The 23,891-nt window shown below is 36.3% G+C and overlaps 1 pseudogene; it reads right to left on the bottom strand.

The window, feature by feature from the left end:
- Positions 1-381: 381 nt before the first annotated feature.
- Positions 382-1,322, bottom strand: LOC119505748 (annotated as a pseudogene).
- Between the last annotated feature and the right edge of the window lie 22,569 nt (positions 1,323-23,891).

Genomic DNA, 23,891 nt, shown 5'->3' with positions numbered 1-23,891 from the left:
TTTCATGAAACTATACACATTGGACCAACTCAAATATTTTACATTCATGAATCATTCATTCATGATCTATGAAGAAAATAGGTAAAATGAGTTATTGAAATATAAAAATGAAAACATCATAGAAAACAGAACCACTTCTTTGAGAGTGAGATGTCACAGATAACTATATAACATATAATAATTATATATTATATAGTGCAACTATCAGATGTTTGAAGCAGTCATATCAGCTCATGAGCATTCATTTCTTCATGACAAAAACAACAAAAATGAGTCCATTCCTTTCTCTTGTCAGGTCATTCCAAAGTTAAAAATTATGTAATTTATGAGAATATTATTTGTGAATTGTAAGGCACTATGTGACTGGAAGATTCAGAAGTGTTAAATACAGTGAGCCTCTTGAATGTGTGTTTTTGAGATCAACCTCATCAGAGCCCTTTTCATGTCCTTGTTCCTCAGGCTGTAAAATAAAGGGTTGAGGATTGGAGGTATTATGGTGTAGGGGACAGAAAGCAAGTTGTCAATAACTGATGGTGTATTTGAAGATGGCTTGAGATAAACAAAATAAGCAGTTACGATAAAAACAGTAAAAACTGTGAGATGGGGGAGGCATGTAGAGAAAACTTTTGACTGGCCTGCTGTGGTGGGAATCTTCAGCACAGTGGAGAAAATATAAATGTAAGAGATGACAACACAGATGAAACAAGACACACCTAAACACATACCAATCCAAATACTTGCATATACTACCATTAGTGTTTCAGAGTATGAAATCCTTAATGATGGAATATCACAGAAAAACTGTGGGATCACACTAAAGTCACAGAAGGGTGTGGAGAATGTACCAGCTGTGTACATGGCTCCAAATAATCCTCCAATGGCCCAGGAAGCACTTGCCATCAGCACACAAGTGCCATCATTCATGATGACCCCACAGTGCAAAGCATAGCAGACGGCTATGTAGTGGTCATAAGACATGGCTGTGAGGATAAATATCTCACCTGCTGAAAAAGAAGTCATTAAAAGTAGCTGGAAGGCACATCCTAAAATGGAGATTGAATTGTCATGAGTTAGACTGTTGACAATGAATTTGGGATTGGTACTGACACAAGGAAGATATCCAAGGAGGACAAGTTCTTCAGGAAGAAGTACATGGGTGAATGGAGCTGCAGATCTAGGATGATGAGAATGATGATGATGATGTTACTCATTACAGCCACCAAGTAAATCACTAGGAAGAGAATACTGTGAAAAACCTGAAGTTCTGGGACATCAGAAAAACCTACCAGGAGGAATCCTGACACCAAGGTGACATTGGCCATGCTGATAGATCCTTTTCACTTCCTGGCAAGGTGAAGAGATATGCAAAGGACAAATGTAATTTACATGGCAATCCAGAACATACTGAGAAAAAGAAACATTACCTTGAAAAGGAGCCATGAAATTGCCTCTTTAACTTAATTACTTCTGCAAAAATTTCTTCATTTTTTAAGGTTAAGGGATTTCATAAGTAGAGTAGAAAATCAGATAGCAAATATAAAGGTTTCACCTGATGCTGTAGCCTCAACCTCAACTTACTAAGAAATGCATATAATTTGACTAAATGAAGCAATTTTCTCTAATCACAGGTATATTTGCATCACACTACTCTTGTGATGGGCATCATGAGAAATTCTTTTTCTTCTGGAAAAATAATCCAACATTCTGTGTCTTTAATGCATGTTAATATCCATAACATTAAATACAGGAAAAAATCAATTACATATGTTGTTGCAATCATGAACTCACACTTGTGCTCAATAATCCATCATATGCCAATAAAGCAAAACCTGCAAATTAACTCATTACTAACCTCCACCTCAACATGGAACATGACTCCCAGGGCTGTATGTCTCCCTGGCAATATGGGACATGACTCCCAGGGATGAGCCTGGCCCTGCCATCATAGGACCGAGAATGCTTTCTTGACCAAACAGGAGAAAAGAAATGAAAGAAATTAAAGTTTCAGTGGCTAAGAGTTTTCAAATGGAGTTGAGAGGTCATTATGGAAGTTATTCTTATGCATTATATAGATATTCCTTTATAGTGTTTAGTGTATTATAATAGTTAGAAGGAAATACCTGAAAACTGTTGAATTGTAATACAGTAGCCCTGATCCTTGATGATGATTGTGTAACTATAGAGTTTTTATCATGTGACCACGTTATTATGAAAACTCTGTGATTGACACTCCTTTTATCCAGTGTATGGGCAGATGAATAATAAAGACAAAAAATATAAATAATGGGGAAAGTGGGGATGTGGGATATTTTGGGTATTGCTTTTTATTTTTATTTTTGTAATTTTGGGGAAGTAATGAAAATGATCTGAAATTGATTTTGGTGATGAATACAAAATTATATGATGACACTGTGAGGCATTTATTGTATACTTTGGATGCATTATGTGATGTGTTAATAGATCTCAATAAAATTCCATTAAAATAATCCAACACAGGCATATATGTTTCTCTATCCTTCTGGATGAAGTCAAGATGCAATAAAGATTCTATGATCAATGTTTGTGTTATCTTGAAGTCATGCAGTTCAAATATCCTGAACATCTCATTTAGTATGGGAAGTAAATAATTGAATTATCTAGCAAAATTCCATGTACATTGAATGCATTCAGGTATACTGGAGCCAGTATATCATGGGTACTGCCAAGTAGTTTAATTTGTTTATAAAAGATACTTGAGATGTCACCAAGATAAAATGTCTTCCACATCCTGGATGAATACTTTTTCTTCATCTTTTATGTGTTCTGCAGTTCATTCTTAAATACTGTCAAACATATTATTTCATTGTTCAAAATTTTTTCTCTAGATTTTGTTGCCTGTGCAGAATTACTATTTTTTCAGAATTTCTTTTTATTCATTCATTGAAAACATGAGGAATTGTAACATATATATGAAACAATAAATTAGATGGTGAAGTTAAAGAGCAAAGATTATTTTCTGAGAGATTACATTCAATGGGAGTCAAACAACGAAGAGTAAACAATCCAACAGGCAACAAAATCTCAGAAAGTAACTGGTGCTATTAAGATATAAAAAGATGGTGCTATTTTAGAGATTAACTCTGTCCCTGATTGAGATTGGGGTGGAAAGTCTCTTTCTGGGGTTATATTAAAGGCTGAAACAAATGTTGAAAAGGAGACTACAGGGCAAAGAATTGAGGAGAGAATGCTTTAGAAAACACAAAGAACATTTACAGCCTAGTAAATATACGTGAAGGCAATGGACATTTGGCTAAAATGTGAGGAAACACTATGTAATCAATTTGGAGCAGGTGAAGAGAGAATTCTGAAGCTATTTTTCAGCCTTTGCAAGCTGTCAGTTTGGATAAATACACAAAGCATCAGCAGGAGAAAGAAGAGTGAAGAAATTGGCAGTTTAATTTCATTGCTTTTGGTCTCTTCCTTAAATTTCCTAAGTATATATTTGATATTTTTAAACTTTTTTTTAAATTTTAAAAAGATTTTTAAAAACTCCTTTATTGTCACTTTGATTAAAGAAGAAAGCCAAGTCTTATTTTGCATTGATCTATGATCCTTTTTAACCAAATGTTCAAACCTCCTTACAACATTTGACATTTAGTCTTCTCAAATCAAAAGTGAAATAATATATTTTTTTTAATTTCAAGTTATCTTTGGAATTTATTGTCTAGAAACAGATAACATTTTAAGATTTTTGCCAACAGAAGTTTCAAATTCATATCTTAAAATAATTCCAATTCTTCAACCACCTAGACAAATGATTACTTACCAGATGTACTTAAGGAGCTAATTACAACATTTCCACTGGAGGATGAAACTTTTTCTCCCAAAGAGAAGAGTTTTATTTATCACTTGATGACCTGAAAATAAAGCAGAATATCTAGCATCCTTTGGAACCTTTCATATAGTATGTCATTACAGCATATAGTTGTATTTCTAGGTTTCTGATAAAGGACAAATTGATCTCTACTAAGCTCTTACAGTTTCTTCTCTTTGACTGATGCATGATAAAGTGATGTGGGAGCAGCCATTTGCCTTCCTTTTCTTTCAAATTTGATGTCAATTGGAATCCTCTGTAATCAAAATGACTACAACAAATTTCTTTTAAGACACATGTCTAACCCTGTGAGATTCCACAAAGACGTTAAGTCTTAGAAGGTTTCTGAATAGTCTTATTAACTACTTAACTCTCAAGACCATAAGCATTATAATTGCTGGTGTTTCCATTGGCAGAAATGCTTACACTCCAGAAAAAATCTGGAATTCCTATGACTCAGATTCCTACCACAATAATAATGGACACTTAAAAGTTTCCTTAATTTCACTTATGGAATTGTAGACTCTAGGCTAATGGTTAGCAAAGTTTAATATGGGAAATAGTCATTTGAACATTTTCTTAAAATGATTAATTTCAAATATTATCAATGACTTTGAGCCAGTTGGTCCCCATTGATTCAAAATCACATGCTTTGAGAACCATGCATAAAGCTGGAGTCATCTAATTTGAAAAGCAAAATAAATCTTATTGGTCATCTATTAAAACCCCTCATTGTAGAATGATGAAAAAAATAATTTTTAAAGACATCTGTGTAAGAATTTGGTAGTTTTTCTTTCATATTATTAAACACCTTTTAGTACATTCTTCCAACATAATTTTGTTTACTGAGGATATAGTAAAAAATGCCATAGTCCAAGAAAATATTTTAATTGTTAAAGCTTGATATATCTTCCATAGAGAGCTAATTGTATGAATTGTAGAGAATTCAATATGATTCCTAATAGTCATTTATATGTGTTTTATTACCATGATTTTCTATTACTATTCTTAAAGTATTGATTTTTTCATGAATATGAGCCAAATTGAACATTTAGGATCAATAAGTTCTCATATTTGGATTAAAAGGTAAGCACTGAATAAAGATTTACTTGTTATTGTACTTGTTATCTTATGGTAACTGAATGATCTATAACATTGCTGTAACCACATGTTTGGCCCTCATTTACAACTGGTTTGGTTAGCTTATTTCCATTCCTTTACTAATTATTGTAGTTACCATCATATAATCACTAAATGATTCAGTTATAGGCTCTAATTTACAGCCAGCATGTGCTTACACTTGATAACTTTTATCTGTTTTCAAGGGCTTCTCTGGCTCTATATTGCATACTCTCTATTAATGTAACTGAAGATAAATTAATATATGTTAATGTAAACAAAACTATCTCCCCCTCCCTTTGTTTGAATCCCATAAAAACCGTAAGCTCTTTAATCTCAGAGAGACAAATCTGGGCCTTTCTTTTGTGTCCTTGTTTGACTGCTTTACAATAAAAGTTTTTAATTTCTCAGTATCCTTTTGTCACCACATTGACTTCTCTGCACATTGGGCAATGAGCCCTTGCTCTATAACAAAAATTGTACTTATTTCATTGTGAGAAAAAATGAGAGAATTAAATTAAAATATTTACAACAGTTAAGAAAAAGAGTTTGATTGAGAAAAAATCAAGTTAATTCCAGGAAAACACCTTGAGTGAATATAGTTTTTCTTAACTTTTATAATAAAATTATCTTTCTTAGTCATATTGCAATACATATTGCAGCAGCAATTTATACTATTTGACTTCCTCAAATATGATAGACTCTGCACTGTGGATGTTAAAAATGTCTCTTTATTGACCCTCATTTAATACATTTCTCTTAGATACTCCTGGAAATGTAGAAAATTACTCAAATTAATACCACCTATGTGTCTACACCAGAGCACAAAATCAACTTCAAAGCACAATGTTCTTTCCTATCAAACATTATACTTATATCTCAAAATTCAGTCTCCAAGTGGAAGTCAAAATAATGTGCATTATCTGAATTTCATCACCCAATATTTATCTAGCAAACCTCCGGTCTTAAAACAAACTGTTTAAGTAAGGAATGAAAGTAAAGTTTTGGGACAAGTATTACTGTGTAGTTTGTTATCCAGGGAAATCCATATGTGGAAATCTCTTCCTTATGCTGATATGTTGCAAAATTAATCTAGGATCTGTGAGTTTTGGATTGGAGAGGTATATTTGACTCATGATGCCAGAGTTTTATTATTTCAGCCTGTCTAGTATAATATAAGCATTTATTTTAATAGATTTGCCAAGGGAGTCAGGTAGCCAAGGAAGAGAACACTATCCACTACTTTGAGCAAGAACAAACATATTCTCTGGAAGACAATGACTCACATTAATTTTTTAGCATATTTACTTGATATTAAATATGACAAAATATAATTTGCAATTATTACATAATCATGCTTTATTTTTGATATAATGTTTTACCCTAAAATAGGTTTCTTTAATTTTTGATACAATTTAACACTTACAGAAAATGTGCAAGTGTATTAAAAATAACATAATATTCCTTGAAGTTCGCTCTCTACCTGTTAAATTGCACATGGAAAGTTATAAGTTCCATGTATAGATATAATACATACATCTACAATTAAATGTATGATGAAAATAACTCAAATAACCTTTACTAATCCCTTAACTTTTAAATATTTTGTCACAGTTCAGGCATTACAATCAGGAAATTACATATTGATAAAATTATTTCATCTATTTTTAATCCATGTTCCATTTTCTTTTATTTGTACCAGTAATGGTCTTTATAGCATTCTGAATTCCAGTACAGGTTACATACAGTCCAGGGTCAGGTATTGTGTTTATTTGGTGTGTTCCTTTATTCTGCTGTAATCAGTTCTTCCATCTTTCTTTATATTTCATTGCATTGATATTTTTGAAGATCATATGAATGTTATTTGAGGGATTTTCTATTGCTTCCTTATGATTACATTATGATTAGCATTTTTGGACAGAATATTACATAAGGATCACTTTCAGAGGCAAATTATCAATTGGTCTATATGTCCCTCAGTGGAATTTGAACCATTACTGTTTTTACTTTTGTGCCAATTTGGAGCAGCACTGCCAAAGGTTTCTGGGGGATTAAGACCTATGATAAAAAAGAAGAAAGCATAATTAATATTTAGAAAATAAAATCTGAGATCTAGGTTTGTTCATTGCTCCAGGGATTTCATTGATTCTAGATCTTTTTAGCAATATTTATATGGTGATTTCATACTTATGATTTCTGATTCTGATAGAACACCACTAGGTTCTTCTTTGCCTTCCCTTTCCACATTGTTCTACATAGGAAATTGGATCCCAACAATGTTGAAAAGTTTTCACATTTGCACAATCATAAAATGCACATAATGCAATTTTAGAATTGCTACAACCACAGCATTATGAAAACAGAACTACTTAAACCAGTAGAGAAATTATTTGTAGTTTTACTCTTCCCCCTAGACTAAGGATTTGCATTGAAACCATTCTTTGCAAAAGTTAGTTGTATATTTTTTTCCTTTTAAGTGTGGCTTTTGTTTTTTATTTGGAATATATTTATTTCCTTTGATTCAGCTTGCATTTAATTTTAATATTTTTATCTTAATTTTATATTAATTTTACTTTTTGAATATGTAGAAAATAAACATACTTCTCCCAAATATACACATCCCCCCAAAAAATCTATACTTAGTGAAGTGACACTCTTTTCCTTTCCTTTCTACCCTGTTGCTCAAAACCTTGTAGGAAACCAAATTTAGAGTTTACTGGTTTATTTTTCCCATGATTCATTTTGGAAAAAGAAGCAGATCTATGTTTGCTTTCTTTTCACATAGAATACTGAATAAATTCTTATGCAAATGAATTTTTCACTTATCAATATTTTCTGGAAATCAGTCTGTATCAGTTTACATTGATTGTAATTATTAATTGTTTTCCTTTTTATTAGAAAAGTTCTAGGTTTCCAGAAAAAAATCATGCAAAAACTACAATGCCCCTCATGTACTTCCCCCATTCTTAATAGCTAATATCAGTGTGCTAGTTTTGTTAGAATTGATAAGAGGATGTTTATTCATTATTTCTTAGAGGTGAAGGGTACAGCATTTTGTATGCATGTCATAGTTTACTCAACTAATACTTTATGTTTAAGAATTTCAACATTTTCAAAATTTTATTAACAAATAATATGCAATACAAATACGTTTTGAAATGTGTGATCAAATTATATTTGGTATATCCTCAGTGTCAATTCCCAATGTATAGGTTTGCCATGCCTTATAGTAAATGAATATGTACTTATTTTTAGTTGTCACACATTTATCCTCTATAGAATTTAAGTTGTTTTGAATTTTTTATTAGAGAGGATTTACATTTAGAGAATAGTCAAGCCAAAATTAGTGAGTTCCCATATAAAACTCCCAAATGTGAGGTTTTCTGTATTTTGAACATTTTGCATGAGTGTGGCACCTTCATTGCAATGGATGAAACATTGTTAAACATATCAACTATAGTCCATAGTTTACATTAGGGTTTACTCTTTGTCTTTTATAGTTTTATGTTTTCCAGTGCATTTTATTGTGAACTTTAACATATATACGTAACAATGGTAACTTTTAAAGTGTGATTTAAAAAGCAGTTAGAGTGCAAATTGCAAAGAATGCATGCATCACAATTCAACAACTTCAGCTATTTCTGGTTATTGTAAAATATACATAAAGAAAGGTGTTAACTTTTGATGTTCAGGTCAACAAGCAGTTATACAGGTAATTTCAAAAATTGTTATGGGTTACATTTCCATAGTTTCAGTTCTTTCCTTATTATGTAATATAAGGTATATACAGAAATGTGGTGACATTCAAAGCACAATTAAACAAGTAGCTGGAGGGCAAATTTCAAAGAATATTATATGTTACACTTCCACCATGTCATTTACCTCCTTACAGCTATTCCAACACCCAAGCGTCTAATACATATATACATATGAAGTTAAATCTCATCTTGTTTGTTGCTACCACTTCCTCTGACTTCATCACTTTCTCCACCTTCAGAGGTCTCTAGGCAGTGAGCATCCTAAGCTTGTTCATATTGAAAGGGGGTGTCAACAATATGGGGAAGGGGGTTGCATCTGATTGTTCATCTTAAAGAGGGTGTTGTCTCTGGGTTTTAGGACTTTTCTTGCATAGGAACACTCTGGTGGATTTAAGTTTCTTTTTTTTTTTTTTTTTTAATCTTCATTTTATTGAGATATATTCACATACCATGCAGTCATACAAAACAAATCGTACTTTTGATTGTTTACAGTACCATTACATAGTTGTACATTCATCACCTAAATCAATCCCTGACACCTTCATTAGCACACACACACAAATAACAAGAATAATAATTAGAGTGAAAAAGAGCAATTGAAGTAAAAAAGAACACTGGGTACCTTTGTCTGTTTGTTTCCTTCCCCTGTTTTTCTACTCATCCATCCATAAACTAGACAAAGTGGAGTGTGGTCCTTATGGCTTTCCCAATCACATTGTCACCCCTAATAAGCTACATTTTTATACAACTGTCTTCGAGATTCATGGGTTCTGGGTTGTAGTTTGATAGTTTCAGGTATCCACCACCAGCTACCCCAATTCTTTAGAACCTGAGAAGGGTTGTCTAAAGTGTGCATAAGAGTGCCCACCAGAGTGACCTCTCGGCTCCTTTTGGAATCTCTCTGCCACTGAAGCTTATTTCATTTCCTTTCACATCCCCCTTTTGGTCAAGAAGATGTTCTCCGTCCCACAATGCCGGGTCTACATTCCTCCCCGAGAGTCATATTCCACGTTGCCAGGGAGATTCACTCCCCTGGGTGTCTGATCCCACGTAGGGGGGAGGGCAGTGATTTCACCTTTCAAGTTGGCTTAGCCAGAGAGAGAGGGCCACATCTGAGCAACAAAGAGGCATTCGGGAGGAGGCTCTTAGGCACAACCATAGGGAGGCCTAGCCTCTCCTTTGCAGCAACCGTCTTCCCAAGGGTAAAACTTATGGTAGAGGGCTCAACCCATCAAACCACCAGTCCCCTATGTCTGTGGTCATGTTAGCAACCATGGAGGTGGGGTAGGCGAATACCCCTGCATTCTCCACAGGCTCCTCAAGGGGGCACTACATCTTTTTTTTTTTTCCTTGTTTTTCTTTTTTTTTTTTTCTTAACTTTCCCTTCTTTTTTAAATCAACTGTATGAAAAAAAAGTTAAAAAGAAAACAAACATACAATAAAAGAACATTTCAAAGAGACCATAACAAGGGAGTAAGAAAAGGACAACTAACCTAAGATAACTGCTTAACTTCCAACATGTTCCTACTTTACCCCAAGAAAGTTACCTAATATACTAACATTTCTGTGAACTTGCTCCCACTATATCCATCAGAAACTAACAGACCACAGTCATTCCTGGGCATCCCCAGAACATTAAATAGCTTATCTGTTCTTCTTGGATTATTGTTCCCCCTTCCTTAATTGCTCTCTATTGCTAGTTCCCCCACATTCTACATTATAAACCATTTGTTTTACATTTTTCAAAGTTCACATTAGTGGTAGCATATAATATTTCTCTTTTTGTGCCTGGCTTATTTCGCTCAGCATTATGTCTTCAAGGTTCATCCATGTTGTCATATGTTTCACAAGATCGTTCCTTCTTACTGCCGCGTAGTATTCCATAGTGTGTATATACCACATTTTATTTATCCACTCATCTGTTGAAGGACATTTGGGTTGTTTCCATCTCTTGGCAATTGTGAATAATGCTGCTATGAACATTGGCGTGCAGATATCTGTTCGTGTCACTGCTTTCCGATCTTCCGGGTATATACCGAGAAGTGCAATCGCTGGATTGAATGGTAACTCTATATCTAGTTTTCTAAGGAACTGCCAGACTGACTTCCAGAGTGGCTGAACCATTATACAGTCCCACCAACAATGAATAAGAGTTCCAATTTCTCCACATCCCCTCCAGCATTTGTAGTTTCCTGTTTGTTTAATGGCAGCCATTCTAACCAGTGTTAGATGGTATCTCATTGTGGTCTTAATTTGCATCTCTCTAATAGCTAGTGAGGCTGAACATTTTTTCATCTGTTTCTTGGCCATTTGTATGTCCTCTTCAGAGAACTGTCTTTTCATATCTTTTGCCCATTTTATAATTGGGCCGTGTGTACTATTGTCATTGAGTTGTAGGATTTCTTTATATATGCAAGATATCAGTCTTTTGTCAGATACATGGTTTCCAAAAATTTTTTCTCATTGAGTTGGCTGCCTCTTTACCTTTTTGAGAAATTCCTTTGAGGTGCAGAAACTTCTAAGCTTGAGGAGTTCCCATTCATCTATTTTCTCTTTTGTTGCTTGTGCTTTGGGTGTAAAGTCTAGGAAGTGGCCGCCTAATACAAGGTCTTGAAGATGTTTTCCTACATTATCTTCTAGGAGTTTTATGGTACTTTCTTTTATATTGAGATCTTTGGTCCATTTTGAGTTAATTTTTGTGTACGGGGTGAGGTAGGGGTCCTCTTTCATTCTTTTGGATATGGATATCCAACTCTCCCAGCCCCATTTGTTGAAAAGACCATTATGACTCAGTTCAGTGACTTTGGGGGCCTTATCAAAGATCAGGCGACCATAGATCTGAGGGTCTATCTCTGTATTCTCAATTCGATTCCATTGATCTATATGTCTATCTTTGTGCCAGTACCATGCTGTTTTGGCAACTGTGGCTTTATAATAAGCTTCAAAGTCAGGGAGTGTAAGTCCTCCCACTTCGTTTTTCTTTTTTAGAGTGTCTTTAGCAATTCGAGGCATCTTCCCTTTCCAAATAAATTTGATAACTAGCTTTTCCTACTCTGCAAAGTAGGTTGTTGGAATTTTGATTGGGATTGCATTGAATCTGTAGATGAGTTTGGGTAGAATTGACATCTTAATGACATTTAGCCTTCCTATCCATGAACATGGAATATTTTTCCATCTTTTAAGGTCCCCTTCTATTTCTTTTAGTAGAGTTATGTAGTTTTCTTTGTATAGGTCTTTTACATCTTTGGTTAAGTTGATTCCTAGGTACTTGATTTTTTTAGTTGCTATTGAAAATGGTATCTTTTTCTTGAGTGTCTCTTCAGTTTGTTCGTTTCTAGCATATAGAAACATTACTGACTTATGTACATTAATCTTGTATCCCGCTACTTTGCTAAATTTGTTTATTAGCTCTAGTAGCTGTATCGTCGATTTCTCAGGGTTTTCTAGATATAAGATCATATCATCTGCAAACAATGACAGTTTTACTTCTTCTTTTCCAATTTGGATGCCTTTTATTTCTTTGTCTTGCCGGATTGCCCTGGCTAGCACTTCCAGCACAATGTTGAATAACAGTGGTGACAGCGGGCATCCTTGTCTTGTTTCTGATCTTAGAGGGAAGGCTTTCAGTCTCTCACCATTGAGTACTACGCTGGCTGAGGGTTTTTCATATATGCTCTTTATCATGATGAGGAAGTTTCCTTCAATTCCTACCTTTTGAAGTGTTTTTATCAAAAACGGATGTTGGATTTTGTCAAATGCTTTTTCAGCATCTATTGAGATGATCAATTGATTTTTCCCTTTTGACTTGTTAATGTGTTGTAATACATTGATTGATTTTCTTATGTTGAACCATCCTTGCATGCCTGGAATAAACCCCACTTGGTCATGGTGTATGATTTTTTTAATGTGTCTTTGGATTCGATTTGCAAGTATTTTGTTGAGGATTTTTGCATCTATATTCATTAGGGAGATTGGCCGGTAGTTTTGCTTTTTTGTAGCATCTTTGCCTGGTTTTGGTATGAGATTGATGTTAGCTTCATAAAATGAGTTAGGTAGTGTTCCATTTTCTTCAATGTTTTGAAAGAGTTTGAGTAAGATTGGTGTCAGTTCTTTCTGGAAAGTTTGGTAGAATTCCCTTGTGAAGCCATCTGGCCCTGGGCATTTATTTGTGGGAAGATTTTTGATGACTGATTGGATCTCTTTGCTTGTGATGGGTTGGTTGAGGTCTTCTATTTCTTCTCTGGTCAGTCTAGGTTGTTCATATGTTTCCAGGATATTGTCCATTTCCTCTACATTATCCAGTTTGTTGCCATACAGTTGTTCATAGTATCCTCTTATAATTTTTTTAATTTCTTCAGGATCTGCAGTTATGTCACCTTTTTCATTCATGATTTTGTTTATATGGGTCTTCTCTCTTTTTGATTTTGTCAGTCTAGCTAGGGGCTTGTCAATCTTGTTGATCTTCTCAAAGAACCAACTTTTGGTGATATTTATCCTCTCTATTGTTTTTTTGTTCTCTATGTCATTTATTTCTGCTTTAATCCTTGTTATTTCTTTTCTTGTACTTGGTTTAGGATTGGTTTGCTGTTCATTTTCTAGCTTCTTCAGTTGATCCATTAGATCTTTGATTTTGGCTCTTTCTTCCTTTTTAATATATGCGTTTAGTGCTATAAATTTCCCCCTTAGCACTGCTTTTGCTGCATCCCATAGGTTTTGGTATGTTGTGTTCTCATTTTCATTCGTCTCTATATATTTAGCAATTTCTCTTGCTATTTCTTCTTTAACCCACTGATTGTTTAGGAGTGTGTTGTTTAACCTCCAGGTATTTGTGAATTTTCTAAGTCTCTGATGGTTATTGACTTCTAATTGTATTCCATTGTGGTCAGAGAATGTGCTTTGAATAATTTCAATCTTTTTAAATTTATTGAGGCTTGTTTTATGTCCCAGCATATGATCTGTTCTGGAGAAAGTTCCGTGAGCACTAGAAAAGTATGTGTATCCTGGTGATTTGGGATGTAATGTCCTGTATATGTCTGTTAAATCTAATTCATTTATCAGATTGTTTAGGTTTTCAATTTCCTTATTGGTCTTCTGTCTGGTTGATCTATCTATAGGAGAGATTGATGTGTTGAAGTCTCCCACAATTATTGTGGAAACATCAATTGCTTCCTTTAGTTTTGCCAGTGTTTCTCTCATGTATTTTGTGGCACCTTGATTGGGTGCATAGACATTTACGATTGTTATTTCTTCTTGCTGAATTGCCCCTTTTATTAGTATGTAGTGGCCTTCTTTGTCTCTCAAAACATCCCTGCATTTGAAGTCCATTTTATCTGAGATTAATATTGCTACACCTGCTTTCTTTTGGCTGTAGCTTGCATGAAATATTTTTTTCCATCCTTTCACTTTCAGTTTCTTTGTGTCCCTGTGTCTAAGGTGAGTCTCTTGTATGCAACATATTGATGGTTCATTTTTTTTGATCCATTCTGCGAATCTATGTCTTTTAATTGGGGAGTTTAATCCATTTACATTCAACATTATAACCGTGAAGGCATTTCTTGAATCAGCCATCTTATCCTTTGGTTTATGTTTGTCATATTTTTCCCCTCTGTCTATTAATATCCTTTATTGTACCCATACCTAATCTCTTTAGTACTGAACCTTTCTCCAAGTCTCTCTGTCCTTTCTTTGTTTCTCTGTCTGTAGGGATCCCTTGAGTATCTCCAGTAGGGCAGGTCTCTTGTTAGCAAATTCTCTCAGCATTTGTTTGTCTGTGAAAAATTTAAGCTCTCCCTCAAATTTGAAGGAGAGCTTTGCTGGATAAAGTATTCTTGGCTGGAAATTTTTCTCACTCAGAATTTTAAAGATATCGTGCCACTGCCTTCTAGCCTCCATGGTGGCTGCTGAGTCGTCACTACTTAGTCTTATGTTGTTTCCTTTGTATGTGGTGAATTGCTTTTCTCTTGCTGCTTTCAGAACTTGCTCCTTCTCTTCTGTGTTTGACAGTGTGATCAGTATATGTCTCGGAGTGGGTTTTTTTGGATTTATTCTATTTGGAGTTCGATGAGCATTTATGATTTGTGTATTTATGTTGTTTAGAAGATTTGGGAAGTTTTCCCCAACAATTTCTTTGAATACTCTTCCTAGACCTTTACCCTTTTCTTCCCCTTCTGGGACACTAATGAGTCTTATATTCGGACGTTTCATATTATCTATCATATCCCTGAGGTCCATTTCGATTTTTTCAATTTTTTTTCCCCATTCTTTCTTTTATGCTTTCATTTTCCATTCTGTCATCTTCCAGGTCACTGATTCGTTGTTCAACTTCCTCTAGTCTTGTACTATGAGTGTCCAGAATCTTTATAATTTGGTCAACAGTTTCTTTAATTTCCATAAGATCATCCATTTTTTTATTTAGTCTTGCAATGTCTTCTTTATGCTCTTCTAGGGTCTTCTTGATTTCCTTTGTATCCCGTACTAGGGTCTCATTGTTCGTCTTTAGTTCTTTGAGTAGCTTCTCTAGGTGCTGTGTCTCTTCGGATCTTTTGATTTGGGTGCTTGGGCTTGGGTTATCCATATCATCTGGTTTTTTCATATGCTTTATAATTTTTTGTTGTTTTTGGCCTCGTGGAATTTGCTGAACTTGATAGGGTTCTTTTAGGATGTGTAGACCAATTGAAGTCCTTATCTCTAATTTATCAGATCTACAGCTTCGTGGAGTACACTTTCTCTAACTAACCAGCAGGTGGCGTCCACGAGCCACCTGTTCTCTACAAGCCAGTTCTCCCCTGTTTAGCCTTTTTGGTGAGTGGGGGAGTGAGTCTTGTGGGGTCCAATTGGTGTACCAAGCTTGTGTGTGTAGTTGGTGTTGCCTGCCCTGTATATGGGGCGTGTTTCTGGGCAGTCAGGGATGGGGGGTGGCTCTAACAATCAAATCTCCCTGGTGATCCTAGAGTTTTAGTGCTGCTGCAATAGTCTAATCCTTCAGTTCAGTCCTGCCACAGTTTGTCTCTGCCACTGACCCACAAGTCCTTGGTATTGGCATATGGCTCCTGAGACTTGCAAGTGGGCCTCTCTTCCAGGCCGTGCACCCCGGGTCCTCTGTTGAGGGATGACTGTGCTATGTCACAGGTGAGTGCTGTCCCCCCAGGGCAGTTCTGGGCTGCTGGGCTGTTTAGGGAGGCTCCCAGTCTGCTGAAATGATGGCTGAATGGGGCTTTGTTAATTCACACTGCTCTACCTTCCCAACTCTGGGACAATCAACTGAGGTTGCAGGGAAGGCTAATATCCACATCCAGTTTTGTGGTGTGTGCCTGTTATTTGAAGCACTTCCGTCACACTGGGTTGTCTGGGGCAGCTCTGGGTTATGGGGCTGGCGATGGGCAGGAGTGTTTCCTGTCCACCAGGATGATGGCTGTGAGCAGACACCCCCCTTTTCTTGGGAAGTTGTGGTGTTTAGTGAATTTTCTCAGCCACTGGATTATTGGGTTTTGTCTCAGAGCTCTCTTAGTTCTGCTCTTGACTTGACCTGCCCAAATTGGAAGTCTTTGAAGCTTTCTGTATTGGGCTTCTTAGAGTAATTGTTTTAGAAAAAGAAAAAAGAATTAGAAAAAAAAAAAAAAAGGGCCCTCCTCACAGATCTAATGGGTTATTGAAATGCTAAGGGACAAAGCAACCAGGGCCATTAAGGAAAGGTCCACAGGGCAGAGAGATCAGCTTTTCTTTGGGATTTGCATATGCGCCTCAGGGCCTGAGCTCAGGCCTGAGCTCTGCCCTTCCCCTTTCTATGTTCACCAGAACTCCAAAAATCCTCCGCTTTTATTTTGGAGTTTTTTGTGTTGTTTTTTTTCTCTATGCCTGTCTCCTCTCTGCTGGGCTGGCTGCTCTCAGATTCTCTGGTGTCTGGTCTCAGTCTATCTATGGTTGGAGTTTGGATCAGTAGAATGAGTTTCCGATAAGGGCTGCCACTGCAGTTCTTCCTTCTCCTTCCCGGAGCTGACAGCCCCTCCTCCCACGGGACCGAGCCTGTCAGGGAGGGGCGTGGGTCCCCTGGCCGCAAAAACTCACAGATTTCGCTGATCTCAGCAGCTCCACGCTTCCATGAGTGTTGTATGAAGTATGCCCAAAGTCAGATTGCTCTGTGGTGTCCAGTCCACGCAGTTCCTGGCTTTCTACCTACTTTCCTGGAGGAGTAACTAAAACATACAGCTCACCAGTCTGCCATCTTGCCCCACCCTTTGGATTTAAGTTTCTGAAACATAAAAATTAATGAGTGACTCTATCACAGAATCTCAGGTATTTAGGGAGTACTTTTGGTAAAGGCATGGCATACTGTCACCATTTGGGATGTCTAGCTGGAGTTGCATAAGAAAAACCTCCAGGATTGCATCTTAACTCTATTTGGGATCTCTCAGTCACTGTGTCCTCAGCTTGTTACCTTTCTTTTTTGCCCACCTATTGGTCAAGTAAGCATTTGCAATCCCTTGCTGCAAGGGCCAGGCTCATTCCTGGGAGTCATGTGCCACATTGCATGGAAGATTAATTCCCTTGGGAGTCAGGTCCCTCATGGGGAGGGAGGTTAATGAATTTATTTGCCAAGTTGTGGTTAGAGAGAGAAAGTCCACATCAGAGTAACAAAAGAGGTTCCCTGGAGGTGTCTCTTAGACATAATTACAAGAAGTTTCAGCCTCCTGTTTACAACCCTAAATTTCAAAAGGGCAAGACTTATGTCTAGGGCTTGATTTATTAAGTAGTAGGTTTCTAATTTCACTTAGTATATATCTATCCCAAGATAAATGGCCAGTTTCTTACATCTTCTTCACTTAGTTTTACAATCATCATCACTCTCAACTGTAAAAAATTATCATAACATAATACATCCCATAGCTCTCATCAGCTGCTAATTATTCATCCCTAGTGTTACTGTAGTGTTGTTAAGATATTCCTATTAAATATAGTCTTTAAGATGTAATGGATAGATTTTCCATACCACTCTGTTGTTTGCCCTCTAGCAGCGTCATACTTCATAAGTATATCATGTTAATCCTTATTAAGGTTTGTGGTGCTACACTGTGAGTTACATGCCTTTAAACAACTATTTATGAACATGTTCACCTTCAATGTATCACTAATACTTATAATCCCATTAACAAACTATAGTCACCCCTGACCATTGCCATAAAATTTTCACCCTCATTATCATATATGTACATACTATATTATCATTCCATATTCACTAGGTTCAATCTACCTCTAGGTCTCCTATATTCTGTATTGTAAGACACTTATTTTACATTTTGCATGGAGTTCACATTAGTGGTAACATGCAATATCTCCCCTTTTGTGTCTGATGTATTTCACTCAGCATTATGTCTTCAAGATGCATCCATGATATTTTTCACAACCTTATTCATTCTTACTGCTGTAAAGTATTCCATAATGTGTATATGCCACATTTTTATCCACTTATCTGTTTAAGGACACTTGGATTCTTCCCAGCTCTTGGCAATTGTGAACAATGCCACTATGAACATTGGTGTGCAAGTGTCTCTTCATATCACTGCTTTCAGATATTCTGGGTATATTCCAAGAAGTGAAATTACTGGATTGTAGGGTCACACAATATCTAGTTACTGAAGAACTGCCAAATGGCCTTCCAGAGTAGCTCTACCATTATACAACCCCACCAGCAATAAAAAAGTGTTCCACATCATCTCCCACATTTGTAGTTTCCTGTTTGTTTAATGTCAGCCATTCTCATTGGTGTGAGATGATATCTCATTTTGGTCTTGATTTGCATCCCACTAATATCTAGTGAAGATGAATGTTTTACAATCTTTATGTGCTTTTTAGCTATTTGTATTTCATTTTCAGAAAACAATATCTTTTCATCTCTTTTGCCCATCTTATAATTGGGCTCTTTGTACTATTGTACAATTATTGCTGGTATTGTACATTTATTATTTTGTTTATTTTGTTCTTCTCTCTTTTTGACTTCATCAGCCTAGGTAAGGGTTTGTCAATCTTGTTGATCTTCTCAAAGAACCAATTTTGGTTTATTTATTCTATTGAGTTTTGCTTTCACCATATCATTTATTTCTGCTTTAATCCTTGTTATTTCTTTTCTTCTACTTGCTTTAGGATTAGTTTGTTGATCATTTTCTAGCTTCTTCAGTTGTTCCAATAGTTCTTTGATTTTAGCTCTTTCTTCCTTTATATTGCATGCATTTAGAGCTACACATTTCCCTCAAAATACTGCCTTCAGTCCATCCCATAAATTTTGATATGTTTTATTCTCATTTTCATTCTTCTCTAGATATTTAGCAATTTCTCTTGCATTTTCTTCTTTGACCCACTGATTGGGAGCATGTTGTTTAACCTACATATATTTGTCAGTGTTCCTGATCTTTCATGGTTATTGGCGTCTAGTTGCATTCCATTGTCATCAGAGGAAGTACTTCAAATAATTTCAATCTTTATAAGTTTATCGAGTCTTGATTTATGACCCAGAATATGATCTATCCTGGAGAAAGTTCCATGATCACTGGAGAAGAATATATATCCTGGTAAATTGGGATGTAAGGCTCTATATTTTTCTGTTATATCTTATTTGATTATCACATAGTTTATGTTCTCAATTGTCTTATTTGTCCTCTGTCTGGTTGATCTTTCTATAAGAGGGAGTGGTGTACTGAAGTCTCCCACAATATTTATGGTAACATCTATTGCTTCCTTTAGTTTTGCCAATGTATGTCTCATGTACTTTGGAGCATCTTGATTGGGTGCATAAACATTTATGATAGTTATTTCTTCTTGGTGAATTGTCCTTTTTATTAGTTTACAGTGTCCTTCTTCATCTCTTATGACATCCTTGCATTTAAATCTACTTTATCTAAAATTAGTATTGCTATCCCTGCTTTCTTTTGCCTGTAGCTTGCATGGAATATTTTTTACATCCTTTCACTTTCAATTTCTTTGTGTCTCTATGTCTAAGATGAGTCTCTCATCAATAGCGTATTGATGGTTCATATTTTACAATCCATTCTACCAATCTATATATTTTAATTGGGGAGTTTAATCCATTCACATTCAATGTTATTATGTGAGGGCAGTTCTTGAATCAGCCATTTATCCTTTGTTTTTATTTGTCAGATCTGTTTTTTCTCTCTATTTCCTTTAAGTTACCCTTACTAAAACTTTTCAGTTCTGTGCCATTCTCCAGACTGCTCTCTCCTGTTTTTTTCCTCAGTTTGTAGAGTTCCTGTCAATATTTCTTGTAGGGGTAGTCCCTTGTTAATAAATTATCTCAGCATTTGTTTGTCTGTGAAAATTTTAAGCTCTCCCTCAATTTTGAAGGAGATCTTTGTTAGATAAAGTGCTCTTGGCTGGCAATTTTTCTCTTTCCAAATTTTAAATATGTCATACCACTGCCTTCTTGCCACAATGGTGCCTGCTCAGGAGTCAGTACTTAATCTTATGTTGTTTCCCTTGTAGGTGTTGAATCACTTCTCCCTTACTGTTTTCACAACTGTCTCCTTCTCTTCAGCATTTGACAATCTGATCAGAATATGTCTCATATGGTTTATTTTGATTTATCCACTATGTAGTTTGTTGGGCATCTTTAATTTGCATATTTATGTCATTTAAAAGGGCTGGGAAGTTTCCCTAAACAATGTCTTTGAATACCCTTCCTTGTCCTTTACATTTCCCTTCCCCTTTTGAAACATCAGTAATTCTTACATTTGTGCACTTCTGTCCATCATTTCCCTGAGATTCATTTCATTTTTCTTTATATTTTTCACCATTCATTTTGTTCTTTCACATTTCATCATCCTCTCCTCAAGTTCACTAATTTATTCCTCTACCTCTTCAAATCTGTTATGTGTCTCAAGAATATTTTAATTTGATCTACATTATATTTTATTTCCATGAGATCTGCTATTTTAATGTAGTCCTTCAAATTATTCTTTATGCTTTTCTAGGGTCTTCATGTCATTTATATCCTGAGACATAACATTGATGTTTGTGTGTACTTCTTTGATTAATTGCTCCAAGCTTTGTGCCTCCTCTGACTTTTTCATTTGGATGTCTGGACTATTCATATCTTCTGGTTTATTCATGTGCTTTATCATTTTCTTTCATTTCTGTCCACATGGCATTTTCTTGTCTTGACAGGGTTCTTTTAGGATATGCAGGGTTATTTGAATATTTATCTATAATTTGGCAAAGTTACAGCTTGGTGGAGTGTGCTTTCTCTGACCTATGAGCAGATGATACTCCTAAGTCACCTTTTACCCTCAAGCCAGTTCTCCCCAAATTTGTCTACGCACTGAGTGGTGGTCCAAGCCATTTGGAACTCCAATCAGTGCACCAATTTTCTGTGTGCACTGGGTACTACCAGCCTTGTGGGTGTGGGCATGTCCTGCACAATTTTGCAGGCTGTCTGCTCCAGGACACCATGGTCCTAGCTTTTCCAGGGGCTGTGGCTGCAGATCTGCATGTCTCACCTTCCAGCTCAAATGCTCCACAGTCCCTGTGATTGGGGGAGGCTTCCTGGCAACTCAATGTGACGACCTTGCCTCTATGCTGTGCATACCATGGGCTTCCTTGGAGGAAGAGTGAATGCCATCACTAGCCTGCCAAATCCCGAATACCCTCAAGGAAGCTCTCAGCCATGGGTCAGTGAATCATTATCTCCAAGCCAACTGCAAAAATGGCTGCATGGGGCATGGAAACCTGCCACCCTCTGCTCTTTTCTGCCTGGTGCAACCACTAGTCCATGGCATAGGGGCTCTTGGCCACATGTCTTTGAAGAGTTATCACCCTAGCCAAGTGCTGAGGAGGTGCTCAGGGCATGGAAGGTTGCTCCCATCCATGCTCACCAGCCAGCTCCAACTGCCCTTTCCCCATTGGTGTCCTGGGCTTCACACTCATCAGTCTTAAATTCAGTTTCTTTGTTTCTCCAAGTACATATTCACTACGGGGATAGAATTCCATTCCTAACAAGTGGGAACTCTGGAACTGATGTTCTGGAGTGCTTTCAGTCTTTTATCCAGTGCCGTCTTCCTAGAACATATCTGCATGTTGGTTAGGCCTCAGATGATCTTGGCTGGGCTCTGCTGGCCAGCCCAGTCCCTTGTCTGATGGTAAATTAAGAATCAGTCAATCTAGATTATTCTGATTTGGACAGCACATCTGGATTGGTTCTGTTTCCATTATCTCTCCTTCTGGAAGTATTCTCTTTCCTGTTGGAATTTGTCTTTTCTGTAAAGGGATACAGTGGCACCAAAGGACAGTCAGGAACAACTTCTGTTCAGCTCTATGTTTTTAAAAAATTTTTAATGTGGAAACACTAACCAAAATTTCCAATTTTGAACACTTTCAAGTTTACAATTCAGTGGTATTAACTATATCCACAAGATTGTGCTACCAGTACCACCATCCATTACCAAAAATTTTCCTTCACTTGAAACAGAAGGTCTGTGCCAATTAAACATTAACTCCTTATCACCATCTTCACCCTTGTCCCTAGTTAGCTTTATTCTGTTTTCTTTATGAATATTCATATTCCATTTATTTCATATCAGCTCATATATTATTTGCTTTTGTCCCTTGTGCCCACTGAAAAATAACAAACTGATCTGCAAAACAACAAAGTCATTTATTTGGGGGTCTTAGAATTGCAATTTTGTGAGCACAGATTCAGATAGCAACATAAATTATATTCCAAGTTGAGTCTGTGAGGCAAGAGTTTTGCAGAATGCTAAAGCTGCCATTATACAAAGTACCAGAAATGGATTGGATTTTATAAAGAGGATTTATTAGTTTAAAAATTGGCAGTTACAAGGCCATAAAAGTGTCCAAACTCAGGCATCAACACAAGGATATCATCACTGAAGATAGGTTAACAGCATCCTAAACACCTCTGTCAGCTGGGAAGGCACACAACTGGCATCTGCTTGTCCTTTGCTACTGGATTTTGGTTTAAAAATGGCTTTCTCTAAAATGTCTCTTGGCTTCTGACTCTCTTAGATTCTCTCTGCCAGCCTATGGGCATCCTAGCTTGTTCTTTCTAGGCATTTCCCTCTAAGCAGTTGTGCATCTTCTCTTAGCTTTGCTGAGGCAAACTCTAGGATTCATCTTTTAGCTTAGCAACTCCAAATGCCTTTCTATCTTCATTTCAAAGCTACATTTCCTGAGCTCCATTAAGTGCTCCAGAAAACCAATCATGACCCACATTGAATTGGTGGATTGGATTAAAGAAAACATGGCTTTCATGTGGTACAGAATAGATTCAAAGCCAGCACAGGATTTTAAAGGGAAAATGGAGAAGAAAAAATAACAGAAGTTGGTTAGGGTAAGGATCATAGAAATAGGTATTTTTTTTTTCAGTAAAAGAGGGTTTTTTTCAGCTGCTTATGTTTCACTTGTAACAGCCAATTTCAGGGGTTTGTGTGGTGGCCTAAAAGTCTTTCTATGTGCAAAATTGTCTGACTCCATTTTAAGTCTCTTAGCCTGTTACTTAATATTTTTCACATTTCCACCTTTTTATCCAGATCTTGCTCTGAATGCATCACTTACCACGACTTAGTTTCTGGTTATCTTGTTGTGTCAAGGAGGCTCATTCCTGAGTGTTACATCTCCTGAGGGTGATAAGTTAAAGTTTTATGGAGTTTGGGGGCTTAGAGAAGGCTACATTTGAGCTGGCAGGCTAGAAGCATCTTAGGTATTGGTAAATGTGGTGTTTGTTACCATGTGTAACCCAGGAAAACATGTTTTAAAGTTGATACATTCCTGTCAATGTGAAAACATTGTACATAGAAATTTTAATGAGGTTACTTCAGTGAAGGTATTTTCCATTTTAATGAGGATGGGTCTTAATCTTATTACTGGAGCCTAAAGGACTCTAGAGAATTTCTTTCTCAAGAATGAACTTCAGAGAGAGAAGAAACCACAGACAGGGCAGCCAGAAGCTGAATAACAACAGAATTAAGTGGTAGGAGAGACAGGGGACATGAACATGTAACTTACCATGTGACAAACTACAGACAAAATATCAGTTGCAAACAGCTCCAGAAACCACAGCCCTTGGAGAGAATTCACCACCCTGCTGACACCTAGATTTGGACTTTCATTTTGCCTCAAAACTCTGAGCTAAAAAATTT

This window comes from Choloepus didactylus, chromosome 10 (assembly GCF_015220235.1).
Source record: "Choloepus didactylus isolate mChoDid1 chromosome 10, mChoDid1.pri, whole genome shotgun sequence".
In the NCBI taxonomy this organism is placed as follows: domain Eukaryota; kingdom Metazoa; phylum Chordata; class Mammalia; order Pilosa; family Megalonychidae; genus Choloepus; species Choloepus didactylus.
This window is presented reverse-complemented; position numbering and strand designations above follow the sequence as displayed.